This window comes from Cupressus sempervirens, chromosome 5, assembly GCF_028749045.1.
Source record: "Cupressus sempervirens isolate cs-2001-9-10 chromosome 5, ASM2874904v1, whole genome shotgun sequence".
Lineage (NCBI taxonomy): Eukaryota > Viridiplantae > Streptophyta > Pinopsida > Cupressales > Cupressaceae > Cupressus > Cupressus sempervirens.
Genome location: NC_143122.1, coordinates 1,035,740,172 through 1,035,764,121, shown reverse-complemented (window position 1 = coordinate 1,035,764,121; position 23,950 = coordinate 1,035,740,172). Strand labels below are relative to the sequence as shown.

At 33.9% G+C, this 23,950-nt stretch overlaps 1 long non-coding RNA gene across 2 annotated transcripts; it reads left to right on the top strand.

Annotated features, from left to right (window-relative positions):
• The first annotated feature begins 767 nt into the window (after positions 1-767).
• Positions 768-19,765, top strand: LOC149559464 (uncharacterized). 2 transcript variants are annotated; one of them, XR_016365163.1, is made up of 2 exons: positions 768-1,194; positions 19,389-19,765. It is a non-coding gene; the product is annotated as an uncharacterized LOC149559464 (long non-coding RNA). The 2 variants fall into 2 exon arrangements; XR_016365164.1 differs by having other exon boundaries at positions 19,383-19,765.
• Positions 19,766-23,950: the final 4,185 nt, after the last annotated feature.

Genomic DNA, 23,950 nt, shown 5'->3' with positions numbered 1-23,950 from the left:
AAACATTTTGAGCAAACAAAATTTCCTCATTCTAAGTTACCAACACAAGCATTTTGATAAGTCTATGAGATGGTGTAAGGAAGCCATATTTCTATTACATTATGTTGTAATAAAAAAGTTATGAATATTTACAAAGCTTCCATATAATTTTCCTCCAAGAGATCAATGTTCTCTAAGTTATAACATGTTGTGAGTTTTTATGCATTGTTGTAGACGTTGTGACATTAACAAAAATAGTGAAGAAGTTCAAGACTATTTCTAACTTCTCAATATTAAGAAGTTATGACAGTTATGACTTCTACTCAAGATAGAAAAGCTAGTTGTGCAAATTTGGAAAAAATACTAGAATGTCATTCCTTTATTTATATTTCAAGATTCTTAAATATTTATTTAATAGTTAAATACAAAAAATATTAATTCTTTTTAATATTTAAATATTTTATTTCTAAATAATTTTAAAATTTGTATTATCAATTTTGATAAATATTTCAAAATTTATTATAACACTTCCACTAATATTGTTAAATAATTATATTTTTAGTATGTTTATTTATATACATATATATTAAAAAATATGTGAAATAATCATAGAATTGTTAAAAAATGTTATATAAGATATATTATAGAATCAATAAAACTAACACAAATTATAAAATTATAATATATTTCATATTTGACTTATTTTTTATAAATAATTTATTGATTTGAAAAAAAAATTATTAAATAATTTATGTGAGCCATTCAACTTCACCAATAGACCAAGAACCTTTTGACATAAATTAATTCCAATTGAATGGAAAGGGAGACTAAGACAACATTACTTCGGGACTAATAATTCATATGTTCATCAGGAAACAGTTCCTCCTCCCTGGGTGTGCTGTCCGCTTACATCTCACCACACGCAGTTCGGCCCTCACACATTCATTTTTCTGTCTGACCTGACGCGGTTGCCTCCCTTCACTCGTACTTTCCCCTCTCCGTGCATTTCTCAACGCCATTTTCGGATAGAGTTCAATAAGGGAAGTTTAAAGATTAAAACCCTTCTGCATGGCAATCCCTATGCCAAATGTCAGGGCTTCTACAGATGTTAAAAAGCAGAGATTTGGTGACCAAAGTAAGGGCAAAGGGAGCACCGGCGGAAGAAAAAGATGAAGAAAGGTAAAAGGTATCTCAGGATGCAAAGCACGAGCTCCGGTAAGCCTAAATCTCTGCGTGCGCGTTTTTTTTTTAATAAAAAAAGAGGTTGTGGCACAAAATGTAGAGTACAAGAAGAGGTCTCTATCATCCCCTTCTTTGGCTCCAAATATCCCTATCAAACAAGAGGCAGATGGAAATTCAGAAATGCCCACCCAAGACTTGTAAGGATGATGTTCAGATCACCTTTTCTTAGAGATTGCACAACCAAACACTCAAAATGACCCGAGTCAAGCCCCTCCCCAAGACTTCAACTGTGTGTTTTCTTGTTTCTCGCAAGAACCAAAGCTTGCCAAAGGGCATTCATTCTTCTTTCATTTTGGACATAACCCAACTCCCAGCTTCCAGACTTAACTTTTGGTAGAATAATCAAGAATCATTTTGGTTGACTAGTGGAATGACACCATGTGCTACTTTCAATTTTCCTACCATTTGAATGGCTCATGGATCATGGATACCTTATATAATAGTGTTACAAAGAAATATTCATTAGCTTTGTTGACGGGTATGCATTCTTTCAACTATACCTTGGGTATATTCCTGTCTCACTTAAACTTTGATTTCTGGTAGGCTAATTGAAAATCTTTTCACTTAACCAGTAAACCAAAGTTCTCACACTATGTGCTACTTTTAATTTTTCCACACCTATCATTTGAATGGTTCAAAGAATATAGACACCTTATATAATAGCGGTACAATTCATTAGATTTGCTGAGGGATATACATTCTTCTAAATTCACCTTCAACATGATCCCTACCTCACCCAGACTTGATTCTGATAGGCTCATAAGATCAAGGACTACGTAGTACAAGTACAACTAGAAATACACATTACATTTCGAAAAGAAATTAGAAACTTCTTGGAGTTTGGCACTAGATCTCCTACACTGTTTGAGATGCTCATTAGATCTAGAGAAGATATTAGAAACGTTTTTAGGGTTTTTGGTGCTGGGTCAACTAAGCTGTTTGAAATGCTCATTAGATCTCAACAGGAGACTAAAACTATAGAATCTAAGCTGTTTGAAATGCGCATTAATCACATAACTCCCATATTCATGGTCTTCAATGAGTATATATGATTACCACTCTCAAAATCCAAATTTATCTATAATACCAGAATGCAAAACAATGCCTTAAGCTATTAACTCAAATATAAAACCACGATGAAAGTTTAACATAGAAATTAAGATGCCTTTTCAGAAGCTTTTCAAGAATGCATAGTTAGGTCAGAATTATTAAGTTATGCATAGTGGTACAAAGAAATATTAATTAGCTTTGTTGAGGGGTATGCATTCTTTCAACTATATCTTGGGTATATTCCTGTCTCACTTAAACTTTGATTTCTGGTAGGCTAATTGAAAATCTTTCCACACCTATCATTTGAATGGTTCAAACCTTATATAATAGCGGTACAATTCATGAAGAATATGGACACTTTATATAACGGTGATACAATTTATTAGATTTTCCAAGGAATATACATTCTTCTAAATTCACCTTCAACATGATCCCTGCCTCACCCAGACTTGATTCTGATAGGCTCATAAGATCAAGGACTATGTAGTACAAGTACAACTAGAAATACACATTACATTTCAAAAAGGGATTAAAAGCTTCTTGGAGTCTGGCACTAGATCTCCTACACTGTTTGAGATGCTCATTAGATCTAGAGTAGATATTAGAAACGTTTTTAGGGTTTTTGGTGCTGGGTCAACTAAGCTGTTTGAAATGCTCATTAGATCTCAACAGGAGACTAAAACTATGGAATCTAAGCTGTTTGAAATGCGCATTAATCACATAACTCCCATATTCATGGTCTTCAATAAGTATATACGATTACCACTCTCAAAATCCCAATTTATCTATAATACCAGAACACAAAACGATGCCTTAAGCTATTAACTCAAATATTAACTCATAGAAATTATGATGCCTTTTCGGAAGCTTTTCAAGAATGCATAGTTAGGTCAGAAGTATTAAGTTATTTTGCTCCAGATTATATGGAAAATCAAATGGAATTCAAAAGACCAGTCCAGTTTCCTATTGAATGCATTGAGAATTTCAAATTCATTGTTCTGGTGTTGCTAATCTAATTTAATTTTGTATGCCAAACATTTAACATTCACAATTTTTTCAAAAATTCGTATCGTAAAATTTGAACTCACATTCATTCCAAGTCGCTGTTTTTTTTTTAATGAATGACATGACACACTTTTTTAATAAACAAACTAGAACAAAAGTTTTGTCCCATAGAGTCCTTCGCTTGTGGCCATTCAGGCGATATATTTGAATGTATTGAAATCGCTTGCACCCCGTTCGATGTATTCTTTACCAATCAGACTATCTGTCGCCCTCTTTATTGCTCTTATTTCTGGCTACATGTCACAAATTTGTAATGATGAAATGCAAAAATAGCTCTAATTACTGAACTAACAAACAAAAAAAAATATAGCTTACATTGAAATTATTTTTTCCTCGGATTTCTTGGACCACCAGGATCTGCAGCTGCTGATAAGGTAACGTTTTCTTTTCCTTAATGATGCGAACTATTGCAGCTTCTATTACCCCATCTCTTTGATTTTCCACTTCTGCAATGACTTTCTCCTTCTCTTCACTCCATTGGGGCCGTGGAATCTGCACATGACGATTAACAGTCAATTCACACCAATGGCTTGTCTAAGAATGTATGATGTTAAAGAGGCCCAAATAGAAGCCGTCACCTTTATTCTTCTACTTGTTCTTTGGTCTGCAAAGCTTGAATTGAATTCAAAGTAGTCAGTACGAGCTATTGGTTTTGTGTCTGGGTTCTTGATGAGAACTTTGTGCTTGGCACATGCAAGGGAATGTAGCACGCTTCTTGCATCACTATCTTTAAAGTTCAATTGAGATTTGATTTCAAGAAAACTAAGTCTTTCAGATTCATTGAACAACATTAGCACAGCGGCCTGCAGATGATTCCATACCGGATTCGTAGTCAAATTTCAAATAACTATTTGGGACCAACCTTGTTTACCTCTAGGAAATTTCTCACAAATGACAATTGAATTGTGTAGTTACCTGATAAGTTGATAATACCAGCTCTATTGTCCTGTCATTAAACCTGCCTACTAAAGTGCAGCTTCCTAAAGAATACATCCATGTAAGCTTTCGATTCGAAGCTTCCTTGGAATAGTATTGTCTGTATACGCTTTTACAGTTTTCCTTTATCAAAAAGACAAGAATGGAAAGGAATTGAATGCTCGAAAACAAAACAGAGTCATTCATCCAAACTAAATCTTCTTGAATAAAGAAATTACATAGCATAACAAACATTTTTTAGTTTTTACCAGCTCCATGGGCAGGTTGATAACAGGGGAGTTGAAGGCTGGCCAACTCGAAGTTTTGAGGACCCTAACATTAAAATCAATTTCAAGAGGAATGCCTTCTCTTTCATGATGTGCCTCAAATTGTTTCTTCTTCTCATCCGTTAGAATGAAGTCCTTAATCTGGGATGGATCAAGGTTCAAGACGACTTCAGTGAAACAGAAGATAAATTTTCATGGTGAAGAAATACAAAGCACATTCATAATACGTAGAATCAATTGATGAAAAGGAGCAAGGACACACCATGCCCTCCATCTTTTTTGTAAATGGAGGCCCATATCGCTCCCTTAATTTTGTCATCATGCTCTGCTCATTATGTATATCTGGAGTTTTATCTTGCAGCAATCTACGAGCAAGTTGATCCCTAAAAGATTGAAGGCAACATATTGGATCGTTTGGTTGTTGCTTAATGGAGACAATGAAATTTAGAATCATATGCTGGTGCACGATCTTATCTCTTTTAGTTTGTGAAGTGTACAGATAGTTCAGTATGACTATGATAAGTAAATATTACCTGTAGAACCCTGCAAACACATCTTTATTTTGAACGTGAACAAGGATTTTCGCCACCTGAATTATATAAAAGTAATATAAGTGATGTGAGAAATATTATAAACTTAAATTACAACTCACAACCTTAAACCTAAAATCTTTACTCGGCACTTGAAAAAGTGCTCGGCACATGAAGGTGCCGAGTGCCAGTTTTGCTCGGCACAGGAAGGTGCCGAGTGATAGATAGCTCGGCACTTGATGTGCCGAGTGACAAGCAACAGGTGCCGAGTGAGCTCGGCACTCAAAGGAGAAAGCTCAACACCAATGGATGCCGAGTGAGCTCGGCTCACAAAGGAAATACTCGGCACTTGAAGAGCTCGGCACACAAAGATGCAGTAGGTGCCGAGTGTTCTGTTTCAACTGAAATATTATAACTTAGAGAAAATCAACGTGAATGCTTTCACCATTAAAACCAAAAAGCCAAAGCTTTAACCTTTCAAACAAACTTGTCAAATGCAATGAATAGAAAAATAGATTCAAGTATGCTTGCTTGCTTTCTATTCAATCTTTCATTAACCTATTACAAAATTTGGGAGCATTCGGCTTCAACCAGAAAACCCTAAAATAACCCTAAATTGATAATATTTCAAACTTCGATAAACTTTTAAACTTGCAGCTCTAATGGCTGCATACAATGGTGCCTGGAGCAATCACTGCTTCAATAGGACGAATCTAACAATGACAAACTTACAGAGTGAACAGAGGAAGCACGTGCAACTGCAGGCACAAACTTTTTTCCTTCTTCCTTCTCTGCTCAGCTCTGCAACTTCTCTCTGATCTGCTTGATCTGCTTGAACTCACTGAATGAATGAATAAACATTCCTTTTTTTGTCATATCTTTCCCCCTCAACGTCCAAATTCAAAAAACTCACCTACTAAAAATAAATGCCTGCCATTCATGGATGCCTGCGGTGAGCTGACAAGGTAGATGGGCGTGGGGCTCGAGGACAACCTGCTGGCTCTTCAACGTTTAAGTTTTCCAACAAGTGAAACTTACGATTCATGTAGTAGAGATTGTTTTACTAAAGTCCTTATCAATAACAACTACATATAAGCGTTCAGAATTCGACCAGATTATTGTCATTAGTTTTTGATACAGTAGAACTGAACAATTAGTTTTTGGTACATACTACAAGCAGACCATATAATTTTAGTCTCATAAAAGTTAGGATAGACAAATCATAAGGAACCTACGTTTTCAAGAGCGCGATCAGTCTCGTCATCAGTATTGCCCTCCTTTAGTAATTCATCACAAAAATCAGAGAGCAATTCTTCAATAAAGTTTTTTGAAGGTACTTCGCTGCAGAAGGTATAGAATGCGTCACGTAGTTCCTGTACAAACAATTTTTAGAATCTTATCATAACTTTATTTTTAATAATCTGCAGCACTGAGAGCAACGTACTAAACCAAAATTGTAAAGACCTTCGTGAAAAGTCCCTTGTTCTGAAAACACTGCGAGACATAATGCTCGTACTTCTGTTCCATTTCAGTAAGTCTCGGTACGAATTCCTGAAAACCATTACAGAATGCAGAAAAAGAGAATATAATTAAACATCAGATTTAATAAAAAAATCATTTGCCTGAAAGCTGCCATGAATAACGTTGGACTACACTGTAGTGCGCTCCAATCAATACTCAAGAGCACTAACTCATTCCTGAAAGATTTGCAGTAGATTATCATTTTGACTCCCATCAATGCAAAATGGTGAACAAATTTAAGGACACCACTTTACCTTCTCTGCTCCTCGGGCACCCTTTTTCTTATCCGCTCCTCTGGTACTCTTGTTCCCTTCCTGAAGAAAATTTTGGAGGCATGTAAGTTGCATAACAAGTGTGACAGATCTAAATATAAATGCATTACAGCCTGGCGCTAAATTCACTAAACATCATTACTTTCTTAGTCGATGCCGCTTCTGCCTCTTGAACAACAGCTGTTCCTTCATTAATCACATACTGCAAATGAAAATACAAGAAAGCCAGTTAGAAAATCTTTGCTGTAGGCAGGATGTCTAAATATAAGAATAGGCAGTCCAAAAACATGGACAAAAGAGAAGAACCTGTTTAAAATTTTTTGCAATTGGGATCAAACCGTTTTCTACTTTGCTGAACAAGTTGAACATCCTTGAAAGGTCATCTGTCTGTAATAGAAACCAAATTATCGTCACTGTTCAATATCAACTATTCTCATAAAGGGAAAAACTACCATAGCCAAATTACTGACACTAGGTGAAATCTATACCTTGTCGTCCCTAAGCAAGGCCCACATTCCTGAATCCTTTTCTAGAAGCTGGTTCTCGTAAGGAGCCAATAACTCATTTCGCACTCTCTATCAAAACAATGAAAAAGGACAAGATTGGATCAAATGATTTGTATGTTGGACAGTTGTTACTAAAGTTGGTGTTGGTAAGATGACGAAACACAAATAACTGCCAGCAAATAACAGAAGAAATTCTCACATCTATCAAGTACTCCTCTCTGCCGGATTGCATAAAATGATACGCTCTAATTTTCTCAAGTTGCAAACATTTATCAACCTGTAATTCAAGAAAATACAAATGAGAAGCACTACAAAATCAAACATTGAAGATAAAAGATATCCAGAATCCATGAATGGTTCATTGTATTTCTGGGCTGAGATTGTGTGCAAATATTTAACCATCAACGCTGATCAGGATGAAAAAGCTTAAGAATGCAATTTATTATCATTTTGCAATCTTACACTCTTCATGCCAGAAATACAACTGAACAAAAATGTAAGCTGCTAGATCTGTTCCTCCCATAATTCGTGAACTAAAAAGGAAAACAAGCTAAATTCCGCAGTCACCTTCAACAAATATTCTTGACAAGAATCCTGTGTAATCCATGATGCGGCCTTTTGAGAGTAGTAAGCTGCAGAATTTTCCAACAGTGGTGCTTCATAATCATTCAAATAGCAATCTATCTGTCCCATTCCAATCTCCTTGATTATGCTCACAACATTTTTTGGTATAGATCGTTCATATTGCTCTCCCTCACGGTCTCTTCGAATCTGAGTAAAACAGCAATACCATTCTAATGTTACATACAAATCATCAATAACAGCTAACATGGCAGCTATACTGAACAATGTACAATTAAGAGATACTGGTGATGAGCATTTTTAAAGTTAAGGTCCCATAAAATATAATTTTGTAACAGATATTTTGAAAGGATTTAAAGAAGAACAAGCTGGATTCATTGTGTGATTATTTTTGCATCAACCTTTTGGACATGAAGGAGGAAGCTCATCAAAGAACAATTTTATGCAACCAATAGTTGGAACCATAGTAATATGTTATAAAACTTTGAACTTCAAGGAAAAAACTGTCATGTAAATTGTTTCACATATTCTTTTTCATGTATCTATATACCAGAGCAATCAACTCATCCCTTGTAGTAGTTTTTATTTCACCAAAAACCTGCAAGAACATGTCATGGATTATCAGAAATTCTCCAAATACAACTTTAATTGAATTCTTAATCCCAGATTAAGAAAACAAGCCTTACCAAATCAGAAAAGCTCTTAATACCAACATCTCCCAGTGTAAGAGCAGAGCGTTGTTCAACGTAGAAACGATCCAAATAAGCAAAGAAGCAAGAGAGCCTTTCCACCATCGACTTGTAACTTCTCCAACGCTGAACAAGTTCACTCAACATCGCCTCACCCTGCTTCTGCCTTAAAGCAGGTAAAACCTGACAAAAAAACAGTTCAGTCAGGGACAAGTCTATGTTAATATTCTTTAAGCCTTTTGGATCTTAACTGTCTTTAACTGAATTTTTATTTTCTATTTCTTTATTTTTTAAGTATTAGATCATGATCTAAAAAGATACCATTGGAGATAGATTCATACCTCTGAATGCATGTATTCATTGATTAATGTTTTGTGCAGTTCATAGAGTTCATCTTCATAGTGCTGTTCTATGTACAAATTGTAGACTTTTCTGTGAAAATAGTTAAGGATTATTACATGAAGAGGTCAAATGATCAAATCATATCAAAGAATAAAAGTGTCATTGTCATTTGTTTGTTTCGAAGGATACGTATATGCACCCATATGCTGATTTCCAGTTATAGGTCTATCAATAAGTTGCCCCAACATGTTTTTGAGTCCATTCAAATCAATAGAGTTGGTAGCCATTTTTATAGTCAATTGGCTACAAAGATGAACTGCTGCATGATCAAAATAATTAGTTAGGATTCCCATTTACAATTATTTTCAAAATTTGCAATCACAAATCCATATAAATAATTATGATGATGTAAACAGACATTGAATTATTCATCACTATTGAAAATGCAAATTGTTTCATGAAAAATAATTGAGGCAAACATTACAATAAAGATATTTTAGTTTGAGTACACTAAAAAAAAAAAAAAATCAGGAACCCGCAGTACTTTATTCAACTGATCTGCATAAGACAAGTCACCGATGCTTCAAAATATATGTAGATGGCAAAATATTTATAAAGACATAGGTAGTTATTCAACCAACCTGCCGATTTATTTTAGTTTTTATGTAAACATATAATCATTTCACTTTGTTAATCGCAGATTTCCTTAAAAATGTATCTTTCTTTTTCTGTACTTCCTACTAACGAGCCACTCGTATAACATTAAATCATGGAAGCCATATAAATAAATGAAATTTAGCATTAGTTTGATTTGTAAATCTGAATATAAAGGAAATTTGGATTAATTTTCTATATGTATTTTTGAAATTTGAGTTTTTAATAAAGATTATTAAACACTAAAGTAGTTTTATTTTTATTTTCAAAGAGGGGTAAATGCTTTGACCTGGAGCTATGAACCAGTGAGGCCACAAACGGGGGACCTCATCCCCATGAGATTTGAACCTTGATGGCAAGGATAACAGCACAACAACTTAACCATCAGAACATGTCACTATTGGCAACACTAAAGTAGTTATATTAAAATAAAAATAAATAAATTTTAAGTGAATAAAATAAAATGAAAACAATCTGTTTACAATTTATTTTGATAGAATATTTTGAATCTGTCTTATTAGTAAATAGTTTGTTATTGAAGACAAATAAAAATAATACTTAAAATATTACTAGAATTATTGTGTAGATTTTCATACTACACTAACACCAAATATAGTCTTCTCTACAAATCATTTAAAACATGGAGAAATTTGTTCTTAAAATCTAACATCTCTTCAATTTCTTAGATGGTCAAATTCATTTGTTCATATCAATCAATTTTTTGAAAAATGTACTTATATAACAAATATATAGCAGCTTAAAGAACAATGACATAATTATATCATATTTTAAAAACTAATGATACTCCTTCCAACCACATTTTTATAATAACCTCAATTTATATTATAATAAGCCATTATTTTATTACAAACATCCTTGATTCATCTTATTGCTACAATTATATAGATTGTTACAAAACAAAGATAAATTGTTTATCAAAAGCATTCAAATCTGAACATTGAAATGCAGGGTCACATTCTATTACTTTTAACATTTAACGCAATCTCTTCTTCATTTCCCCGTCTTTCTCTATTTGGAGCAGATGCAAATGCTTATTCATTACCTGAGACTCACCATGGGACATGCAACGCACTATCTCTTCAAAGATCCATCACAAATCATTATGTATTCTGCGCAGCTCTCTTTATCCTCACGTAGGATTCTTAAATCCACCAAAAATTGTGGCGTATATGAATCGATTCCTCTTCCCTTCAAGTGTGTAATAGAAAGAAACAAATTAACATATAACTTTTTAAAATATAATATGCAAAATTATAATTATATTAAGGTTATATTATTTTAAATCATAGAATATAGAATTTTAATGAATTTTTCTTGTATTATGTAGGAGTGGGCTTTTAATATTAAATTTTAATTATATATATAAATATTATTACGATTTTCTTATTTCAAAATAATTTTTAAATATATTCTTTTAATAAAAAAGGTAAAAGTTTATATAAGTTAAATCATTAATTTTAGTGCAAAATTTTTGGGGTTTACGATAACTTTTAAACACAACAAATTTCCAAATAAATGTATTTCAAGAAATCAATTACAACTTTCCATCATTTCTAATTAACTTACCCAAATCTCCAAATAATCTATAGGAAGAGCTACTTAAACGTATTTAAATATATATTAAATTGATTGATTAAGTGGCCATGTGAGTTTAAATATTATATTTCATACTACTTTGATTAATTCAATTATAAAACTAAAAAATTGATAAAATGTTAAATTATAAGTCATGACAGCCTATGGTAACCACCCTAATCTGTCTTTTGTAGTTTGCTTGTTGGCAGAAGTTTGTGAACTTTTCACTTAATGATTGAAGGATCCAATTACTCGTTGACATTGATTCATTAAATTGTCATATTTTCTATGTTGTTCCATTGTTGATTCATTGTTATGCACAATAATATTGGCAATAACATTGATACTTGGAAGATCTTGGTCAAAGACCAAGACTTTATGAATCTAAGGTTCTACGAGTACTTTTTGCATGAGAGAGATATATAGATCCATATGTGTGGTTTACTGTAAGGGTGAGGACAATTGATACCAACTACAACTATCATTTTCAAGAGTATTATACGTTTATCTATTGCATGGTATTGCCAAACTTTATTGATGCCAAGAAAGATCAAGTATTGGATAAATATTTAACGATGCATACAACCATTAAGCCTCCTACATAGATCTTTCAATGACTAACCAATTCCATTTCCAACACATGGGTAAGGTGGAGTCTAGTTGTTGTATAAGGAAGCCCAAGTGTTGTATGGGAAAAAGTAGGCTTCTGTAGTAAGAAGCCAAAGAGGTGTCATATGAGAGGAGGTGATCACTTTACCATACATAAAATTTACTATATGATTGTGACATATAGAAGTTGCACATGTATTGAAACTCACATCATAGAAGAAGCTTAAGTGCCAATCTACTTTCTAAGGAGGAGATTGTATGGGGTTAACTCTTATACTATATACACTACAACAAATCCCTATGATGAACTCCCTTTTTTGTTCCAAATTTTGCTTCCATACGCTATTTTAATGTATTTCTACTCCAATTTTTTCTAAATGCAAGTGCTATTTATTGGGTCGGTGCTATGTCCGACGTATCTCATAGCTAGCAAAAGAGTTTGACACAAACTTGGTGGCTATATAATTTTTGTGTTTGTGTCAAAATTGGAACTCACCTTGATGCCTAAATGGACCCCTATTCAACAATTAGGAGCATAATTAGGCACAATTTTAAAGTGTCTATTTGTTGGTCCATCACATTTGATTTTCCTGGTGTTAATTTCATAGCCTAACACTTTATTGTTTTCCCCTTATTTTTTATACATTCTTGAAAGATGTTGATTGCACCTTGTAGAGGTTGAGTTCTCTTAGCTAAAGATGTTAGGAAGTTGTTGTGTTGCATCCTTGTAGAGGTTGAGTTCTCTTAGCTAAACAGTTAAGACATATGCCAACTAGTGACTTTGAGGTTGTATGGTGGTATCTGGGCAGTGATACAAATGCTGTTGTCTCCTCACATCTTGATCAAACACTTAATACCTTTATCTCAAAGGGAAGCAATAGTAGGCTAAGTGTCAATTATTGAAGGTAAACAAAATTTACATATCACATCCCCACAAATTGTTTTTAAGGTTGGATTAGTTGGACCAACGACATTGCGAGTGGATGTTTGTCACATTCTCACACTTGTTAGTGTGGGAAATGTTTAAAGTTCATGGGCTTGTGAGGAAGAACAAGATGCTTTGGTGGCCCCTTATCATGACCCATGATTTATTATGTGGAACCTAATTTTGCCCTGTGAGGAAGTGAGGATGTTACACATGACACTCCAATGACTAATGGACGCACTTGATGGGTTTCCTTCATTGCGTTACCACAAGGTTATCAAGATGCATGTCACAGTTGAGCGAGGTAGTGACACCTGTTGAGCTCTAACATCCTTGCAAACCTAAATTGCAGTTAATGAAAATGGTTGCGAGCTTGCGATGAAATGAATTGAAAGAAAGAAAGAAATTATTTTTAATATCCACAAGGCTAAAGATAGCCTATGTGATAGCCGCAAAATAGTGATAGTGCAAAAGTTTATATAAGTTAAATCATTAATTTTAGTGCAAAAGTTTTGGGGTTTACAATAACTTTTAAACACAACAAATTTCCAAATAAATGTATTTCAAGAAATCAATTACAACTTTCCATCATTTCTAATTAACTTACCCAAATCTCCAAATAATCTATAGGAAGAGCTACTTAAACATATTTAAATATATATTAAATTGATTGATTAAGTGGCCATGTGAGTTTAAATATTATATTTCATACTACTTTGATTGATTAATTCAATTATAAAACTAAAAAATTGATAAAATGTTAAATTATAAGTCATGACAGCCTATGGTAACCACCCTAATCTGTCTTTTGTAGTTTGCTTGTTGGCACAAGTTTGTGAACTTTTCACTTAATTATTGAAGGATCCAATTACTCTTTGACATTGATTCATTAAATTGTCATATTTTCTATGTTGATCTATTGTTGATTCATTGTTATGCACAATAATATTGGCAATAACATTGATACTTGGAAGATCTTGGTCAAAGACCAAGACTTTACGAATCTGAGGTTCTACGAGTACTTTTTGCATGAGAGAGATATATAGATCCATATGTGTGGTTTATTGTAAGGGTGAGGACAATTGATACCAACTACAACTATCATTTTCAAGAGTATTATACGTTTATCTATTGCATGGTATTGCCAAACTTTATTGATGCCAAGAAACATCAAGTATTGGATAAATATTTAACGGTGCATACAACCATTAATCCTCCTACATAGATCTTTCAATGACTAACCAATTCCATTTCCAACACATGGGTAAGGTGGAGTCTAGGTGTTGTATAAGGAAGCCCAAGTGTTGTATGAGAAAAAGTAGGCTTCTGTAGTAAGAAGCCAAAGAGGAGTCATATGAGAGGAGGTGATCACTTTACCATACATAAAATTTACTATATGATTGTGACATATAGAAGTTGCACATGTATTGAAACTCACATCATATAAGAAGCTTAAGTGCCAATCTACTTTCTAAGGAGGAGATTGTATGGGGTTAACTCTTATACTATATACACTACAACAAATCCCTATGATGAATTCCCTTTTTTGTTCCAAATTTTGCTTCCATATGCTATTTTAATGTATTTCTACTCCAATTTTTTCTAAATGCAAGTGCTATTTATTGGGTCGGTGCTATGTCCGACGTATCTCATAGCTAGCAAAAGAGTTTGACACAAACTTGGTGGCTATATATAATTTTTGTGTTTGTGTCAAAATTGGAACTCACCTTGATGCCTAAATGGACCCCTATTCAACAATTAGGAGCATAATTAGGCACAATTTTAAAGTGTCTATTTGTTGGTCCATCACATTTGATTTTCCTGGTGTTAATTTCATAGCCTAACACTTTATTGCTTTCCCCTTATTTTTTATACATTCTTGAAAGATGTTGATTGCACCTTGTAGAGGTTGAGTTCTCTTAGCTAAAGATGTTAGGAAGTTGTTGTGTTGCATCCTTGTAACAGTTAAGACATATGCCAACTAGTGACTGTGAGGTTGTGTGGTGGTATCTGGGCAGTGATACAAATGTTGTTGTCTCCTCACATCTTGATCAAACACTTAATACCTTTATCTCAAAGGGAAGCAATAGTAGGCTAAGTGTCAATTATTGAAGGTAAACAAAATTTACATATCACATCCCCACACATTGTTTTTAAGGTTGGATTAGTTGGAACAACGACATTGCGAGTGGATGTTTGTCACATCCTCACACTTGTTAGTGTGGGAAATGTTTAAAGTTCATGGGCTTGCGAGGAAGAACAAGATGCTTTGGTGATCCCTTATCATGACCCATGATTTGTTATGTGGAACCTAATTTTGCCCTGTGAGGAAGTGAGGATGTTACACATGACACTCCAATGACTAATGGACGCACTTGATGAGTTTCGTTCATTGCGTTACCACAAGGTTAACAAGATGCATGTCACAGTTGAGCGAGGTAGTGACACATGTTGAGCTCTAAAATCCTTGCAAACCTAAATTGCAGTTAATGAAAATGGTTGCGAGCTTGCGATGAAATGAATTGAAAGAAAGAAAGAAATTATTTTTAATATCCACAAGGCTAAAGATAGCCTATGTGATAGCCGCAAAATAGTGATAGTGCGCTAATTGAAAATGGAGTTGCACAACTGTCTTGAAAAGAAGCTATAACTATTGCTGTATATGCTCTCAAGCAAGTTCAATTGAAGAAAGGAATAAGCAAGACACTATATGAACTCTCAAATGGTTATACACCGAATGCAAGTTATTTCAAAATATTTGGAAGTAGGTGTCATATTCATAGAGATGCAAGGAATGGGAAGTTTGATTCAAAAGGTTATGAATGCTATTCCTAGGTTACTTTAATAGGAGCAAGACTTACAAGTGTTTGAATAAAGCAACTAATGCTATGATTGAAAGTGCAAAGATGAAACATTTCATACCATGTAAGAAGACATCAGATGCCAAGCATGTTGCTGATATTTTCTTCAAAGAGATTGTTAGATTGCATGGATTACCAAAAAGTATTGTTTCTTATAGAGACAATAAGTTTGTTGGTTATTTTCGGAGGACTTTGTAGAAGAAGATGGGTACTGAGTTGAGATTTAGTTCTATATTCCATCCACAAAGAGATGAGCAGACAAAGGTTGTAAATAGAAGCTTGGGTAATTTTCTAAGATGTTTAGTTGGAGATAAACCAAGTAATTGGGAGCTGGTATTGGCACAAGATGAGTTTGCATATAATAATTCTATGAATACAAGTATAGGAAAAACACATTTTGAGATTGTTACAGAAATGTAGCCTAGAGGAATATCATATTTGAGTGATGTTTTTGGTGAAGAAAAGAGAAGTGCTTAAGGGGAGGAATTTTCTGATTTTATGGAGTCTTTGCATAATGAGGTAAAGTTGAAGTTGGAACAAAGTAATCAGAAGTATAAGGAGAATGCTAATAAGTGTAGAAGACATCTTGTTTTTGAAGTTAGTGATGAGGTGATGGTTCATTTCAAGAAAGGTAGAGTTCCTATTGGAACATAGAGTAAGCTAAAGATGAAGAAAATTGGACCTTGTGAGATCTTGAGGATATTTGACACTGGTAATGCTTTTCAAGTTGAGTTTCCTAATGACATGGATATATCTCCTATATTCAATGTTGTTGATTTATATAAGTATCATGAGTTAGATAATGAAGTTGTTGTATCATATGATTATCCTAAGAAACAAATTAAAGAGGTTGAACAGATATTGGATCAAAGAGCTAGTAAGAGTACACGAGGAAAATATTACTATGAGTATTTGGTGAATTGGAAGAATATACTAGTTGAAGATGTTACATGGATTTCTCAATATGATTTTCATTCAACTCAGGTTGTGGCACTTCCATGATTTAGGAAAATCATTTCTTTTAACCCAAGTTGTCTAATATAGGAGGATCCTAGGTTGCCTTGTAATCCTACACCTTTTGTTTATTCTAGCAATTTAACTGAGTTCTTTTAGACCTTGCCAAATTACAATTCTAACTGAGTTCTTTTAGATCTTGCTCAGTTACAGTGTCAACCAAGTAGTTTAATGTGAACCAAGCCCTTCAAATGTCAATCGAGTTCCTTTAGTATGAACTGAGCTCTTCCTGTGCTGATCGAGTGTTTCTTTAATCATCAAGTGAACCTGTGTTGCTGATGCTCGGGTCCTTTGACTGAGTTGTCTGTGTTTTGGTTCTTAGTTTGAGATGAATCTTGTATTTAATTTAGATCATGAATTAATGATAGGATCTTGTCTAGGGATGAATGTTGACCATTTTGAGGTCGACCTTTCTTTATGTAATGTTCTAGAATCTTCTATAAGCCATTTTGGCAAGTATAAGTAGAGATATTTGGTTTAGTCTAGGGAAGAACTTAGGAGGATGAGGGACTTAGAGAGTTCACAGTAGATGTTATGAATTTGAAGCTATATTGTAGATCTTGAAGTTGTATTTTTCTATTTAGTCATAACCTAGAAGGTCTTATAGTTGGACATATATTCTGAAGATTTGATGAATTAATAAAAGTCCTTGTTCTCTCTCTCTCTTTGGTTTTTCTCTCCATGTGTTTGTTTCCATTATTCTTGATCAACAAGGTGTTTGGATAATTAGGTGTGCCTTTGGACCTAGCTATTCTAACCCTCCTTGAACCATTCTCCAAAATCAATTCTTTCTTGCTATGAATATCCTTTACAAACTAATCTTGCTTTCTTTTTCATAAATCCACCTTGTCCATTCATCTTATTTCTAAATGCTCATATAGTTCCAATAACATTCTTATCTTTAGGTCTAGGAACCAACTCCCAAGTCTCGTTCTTTTCAATCTCCTCTAATTCCTCTTTCATATCTTTTATCCAATAGTCATCTTTACAAGATTCATCAACATTCTTAGGCTCAACTGGAGAAATTAAACACAATTCTTCACTAACCTTATTTCTTGTCATAATTCCTTTGTACACACTTCCAATGATTTTCTCAACAAGGTGATTCTTTACCATATTTCTATTAGGTGTCACTTGGTCAATTCTTATTTTTGCTTTACGTTTAGATCTAGGTTCTTCTCTTTGAACTTCTTCTATTTTAGTCTACAAATTAGTGTTAGTTTCATAAAACAATTCTTTTTCAGCATTTTGTTTATTAGTCTTTTGATTAGTCTCTTCATTAGAATTATAATCAAGTATCATTTCTTGAATTCTAAACTTTTCACCAATTGTCACATTAACACTCTCAAAAACAGTCTTCAATCTCTAAGTAAAACATAAATATACTTTTCTTTTTAATGAATAACCAAGAAACATTTCTTCATTACTTCTAGAATCAAAATTTCTAATATCATAATCCCTCTTAATATATCATTTATTTCCAAAGATTCTAAAGTATTCCACATTAGGTGTATGTCGAACAAAAGTTCATCAGATATCTTACCTGGTACCTTATTTAATCTACACTATTTATAGTGTAATACTGCTCACTCTTTCTCTCCAAAATATATGTGCTACATTGTTCTCAAACATCATTTCTCTAACTGCTTCTATCACTATTCTATTATTTCTTTCTTTCTATCCCATTCTACTACATGGAGTCTTAGGGGATGAACGCTCTCTTTATACCATTATCCTTACAAAATTTGTTAAATTCATTTGAAAAAAATTCTCCACCTCTAGCTGATATCAAACATTTAATCTTCAAACCAGACTCATGCTCAACTCTACTCTTAAATATCTTGAATTTCTCAAAAGCTTCAAATTTATCTCTAAAAACTACAACCCACATTTTTCTAGTGAAATCATCAATAAGAAGCATGAAATACCTTTCACCATTAAAAAACTATTTTTCTTGTAGGACCTCTCATATCTATATGTACAATCTCCAACTTCTCTATAGTAGTAAACATCTTGCTTGGAAATAATTTTTTCTTCTATTTTGCCAACACATTCTTTGCACATCATATTAGTATAGTTCATAATCTTAGGCAAGTCTCTAACTCCAAATGTAGTACTGACCTTCACAATGTTATAAAAGTTGATATGAAAAAATATTTTATGCTATAGTCAACTATCATTCACTTTAGCAACAAACATATAATTATTCTCTCATGGTAAAGATCGAGAAATGATCTTATTAGTTTACCAAACTAATCAAGTAATGACCAAATATGTCAATGATAATCTTGCTTAAGGATTGATTAAATGGTCCTTCCAAGTAAATAAAGATTGATGACTTGACATAAATAGCGTTTAGTTAAGTATTAAGAAAACCATTATCATAAGATAAATAAATATTTATATGAATAGTGATGTCATGAGTGGACATGAGACATGTCGTCTCATGACTGATGAGGCTAATTATTGCCTCTATTTCATGATAGTTTTAAACACTTTGTTAATACTTTGTTTCATTTTCATCAAAATATTTGTGGACTTATGTTTACCTAAACCAATGATTAACCTATGGGTAGATAGTATGCCATCTTTTGCTAATATTATAAATAAATAAATAAATAAATAAATATAATGCAGTATTTCATATAATTAGCAGATTGTGTGTTCTTATATTTGAATTTAATTTGATAATGCTTATTTGCAAATATGTCTTTGCATAATAACTAACCTATTAGCAATGAAGCTGAAGATGATTGGACGAATTCAAAGATGAACGTTGAATACAACCAATAGCATTCAAGGAGAAAGAACATTGAGGTTTAGTCATGGTGGAGAAGAATCATAATGGTACCAAAGGACATGGTTGTGAGAATGGAGGAGCTCTGAAGACTTACTATATTCTCTGCATTTATGTCAAACGGTTGTTTAGACTTTATTCTTCCCGCCTTGCGCTGTTACTTTTCCTTCTTTCTTGCCTGCGGATTTGTAGCTAGTTTGTTTGCTTTTTTGTTTTTGGAATAAGTGTCGATCTCCTATATATAGGGATCAAACCAATTATGTGTAAGAGTTTTTTAGTTTGAAGGAGAAAGTTTATGACAAGGAACTATTAACTTTTGCAATGAGTTATTTTTACAGTTCTGTGTATTGATTCCATGTAATGAATTTTTGAAATGTAATGAAATAGTTTTTGGCTTCTATCCTATGTTAATAGGTTAGTAGAATCCAACCAAGGGGGCCCACTTGGGAGGTGGATTAGATCATAGTAGTATAGATTTATTTTCAAGCATTTCTAGTATTGCAAGTAGAAGTTGTAAGTTCCTTCCTATAGCATCATACTTTGTGAATGTTCCTGCAACATCTGTAAGAATAGTTATAGTAGATGAATTGAGTTGGAATAGATGTTAACATTTCATTACATTTCCAGTATTTGTTCCAGTCAAGTGTGTTAATTTCTTGCAGCGATAGTGTAGGTTCTTTTCCTTATATTTTACTTTCCTGTAGCATAAGCATAATGACTCATTAAGAGACCTAGTGCACATACTGTGCCGACCATTTCAAAGATACATCCTTGGGTTGACAAGATTAAATGCACCTCATAGTGGGAAAAATAATCCTTAGAGTGAATACATTATTCCTAAGTATGGCCTAGAGCATAATTATCATATACCTATTGTGAGGCGGACCATTTTTGGCATCATTGCCAGGGATGGTGTTAAGCTAGGAGCATTCTTGTGTCATAATTTTTAGACAAAGCTTTTTTTTTAGCATTCAAACTTTCTTCACCAGTGTGAAGAATTCAATTGCATGCATCGAAGAGGAAGACGATGAGATGAATATGGTAGATTTCTTCCATGGGAGTCTATTAATGTGAATGAAGAAATTGAAGAAGAAGAAGTTGAGTTACCTTTTGAAGACACAAGCCCTGTTTTTCCTACGAAATCATCCTCAAGAGCACAACCTTTAGATACAAGTGGTATTCAACCTTTTGCTGAAATTTTGGCCAGTTTTCTTGATGATACTGCTTTGAATCCACCAGTTGCTAATAACCTAGTACCCAATGTTCCTTCTCAACAGTAACCCCAAAATCTAATACCTCCAGTAATGGCACAACCTACTTTTCCATTCCCTCTTCCAAGTCTTGTAACCAATTATAATCTTAAAAATATACCTCCCACTACTCTTCTGAAGTTCTATGGCCTTGCAACTAAAGACCTTGATACTTTCTTGTTTGAGTTTGATATACTTTGTCATAGTTTTGATTACAACTCTGATGCCCACAAGCTTAAATTATTTCCAGCAACATTAAAAGAGTTAGCTCTACAATGGTTCATGGGCTTAGGAGCTAATGCAGTAAGAACTTGGGATGAAATGCAAACTTTGTTTCTGGATAAATATAAAGAGTATTGCAAAGCATTTGGTTCAAGAGGAGATGATGTCTTCAGGATATCATAGAAGGAGGAAGAAACATTATAAGACTATATTTCACGTTTCTTGTATACACTGCAGAAGAACCCTCAACATGTGTTTTTGAGGATTCACAAAAGCTAGTTTTTTTGAGAGGTGTAAATTATAACTATCTAGAAGCATTGGACTTGATGGCTGGTGGTGATGTATATCAAGCCTCCTGGGATGACCTCAAAAAGATCTATCAAAATTATTCAAGGTCAACTATGAAGAAAGGTCGAGGACCTCGTTCTATAGCCACTAAAGAGATTAGTTGAGGTATTACAAAGATCAAGATATCTAACTTGTTGTCAGATTTCAAATAAGACATTATGAATAATGTTGCTACACATCTTGACACAATGACTGCAATGAAGAAGCATGCAGAAGCTGAAATACAAGTGGCTGAATATTGTCCTCATTGCTAAAAGCAAAAGAAGGTTTGCCAATGCAAACTAGTTGCAAGTATGGAGAACCAATATCTTCCAACTGAGTACATCAAGATAGATGGAAATGATGAGCAAGTATTTTTTGTTGCTAAACACCGGCCATGGGCCCAATGTCAAGGTATGCCTCAGGATCCTTTGCAAAATTCAAATTCATATGGTAATTAATGGCAAAACCATAATTCCCAAGGTCCTGCATAATATCAACCTAATTGGAATAATGCTAGGCAAAACAATCCGCAACAATCTCAATGGCCTCAGAATTCCCAACCATCCTAACCTAACCAACAAAACTACTGGAAAAACCAGTAGAACCAATGGCAACCACCTCAAGGGAATTGGTAGTGTACGAACCAATGGAGGGGATCTCAATAGTGACCTAACCAAAATACCAATACTCCATAATTACCACCTCCAATTCAACAACTTGCTTTAATGCCACCACCTGCAAATCCTCAAAAACAAACACAGTTACTTGCACAACCTTAGCCAAATCCAAATAGCCAATAGCCATAGCAACCCATGTATAGTGATGATACTCGGCAATATCCTGCCTACACTCTGTTGCAAATATACATATGAGATCTGGTACAACTTTACTAACACCCAAACCACCTCTTATAATTGAGATACCAAATACTCATGCAGCATTAGAACCCCTAGTTGCTTAAGCGGTTGACCCAACCAATGTCACTATTTCAACCCAAGCTCAACCAGAGGTGGAACCTCCTTTTCAAGAAAAGCTTATACAAAAGAAACCTATACAAACAGAGGAACAACCTTTTGATATTGTTGATTAGTTGAAGAACATGCATGTCCAAATAACCCCCTGTTCCAAGCCATTAAAGATGTTCCAATCTATGGAAAAGTCATTAGAGAAGCCTACTTGAAGAAGCTTGGAAGGAAGAAAAAGGACCCCACCACAGTCCATGTTGTGGGACAATTAGCTGACATTATGTTAGGAAAATTGATCACACCAAAATTTTCTAATCCAGGTAGTCTAGTTATTGATGCCAGTATCAATGGTCAGTCTGTGAAAAATGCTCTAATAGATCTTGGAGCTGCTATAAATGTCATGACCAAAGACACTATGAAGAAGTTGAAAATATAAGGATTAAGGGCTACTCTGACAATTCTGCAACTTGTAGACAGTTCTACTGTCACCCCTGATGGGATGATAGAAAACATAGTTGTAACTTTAGATTCTCTAGAGTATCCTACAGACTTCATGATTCTATCCCCTAAGGTTAATCTATTTGGTTACCCTATCATACTAGGTCGACCATGGCTAGCTACAACAGATGCAAATATAAATTGTAGATCAAGGAATATGACCATATCCAATGGCTAAGCAACAAAAAAAATTGATCTATATCCTCTAACACAACCATTACTAGATTTAAGCACATCTGTTGGGCTAGATTTAGGGGATGAGGAAGAAGAATTAAATGCCATAGTACAGCTCATGATGTTACATAGACAATCTTTTCTAAAGCTGCAGGAGGAAGATTCGGTACTTCAGAGTATTCTTACTAATAGTTGTGTGGTAGAAAAAGATATATCTAAAAGTTCTGTGTTGGAATTAATCACATATGAGGAATGTGGCGAGAATTGTACTTTGCTCAAAGAACTTGATATTTGTCATCAACTCCTACCGTGTGAATTAGAAGCAAGTAAATCTCTAAAGCTGCTATGATAGAGTCTACCACTACTATTGAACTATCTAAAGTTCATAATGTTCATGTTAATCCCAAATTAACACCAACACTAATGGAACAATTAACAGAGTTGCTTCAAAGGCATTAAAAGGCCTTTGCATGGGACTATGGTGATATGAAAGGGTTGAGTCCTACATTGTGCACCCATAGGATACACTTTGTCAACCCTAGAGAAGGATAAATCCAAGCCTTAGAGAAATAGTTAAAACTGAATTGCAAAAATTGCTTGATGTTGGTTTTATTTATCCTATATCTGATAGTAGATGGGTGTCACCCCCGGTCATAGTGCCCAAAAAAGGAGGAAGATGGAGAATTTGTGTAGATTATAGAGAATTGAACAAGGCCACCAAGAAGGATCACTTTCCTTTACCATTTATAGATCAAGTTCTAGACACTCTAGCTCGAAAGAAGTTTTTTTTCTTTTTCTAGATGGGTATACTGGTTATAATCAAATTAGTATTGCTCTTGAAGACCAAGACAAAACCACATTTACATGCCCATGGGGTACTTTTTCATACTTTGTTTTACCATTTGGTTTATGTAATGCTCCTATAACATTCCAATGAGCTATTATTAGCATCTTTGTTGATATATCACATGATTGTATGGAAATATATATGGATGATTTCACAACATTTGGAGTCACCTTTGAGGAAGCAATGATGAATCTTGAAAAGGTTTTGGTCAGATGTCAAGAACATAAT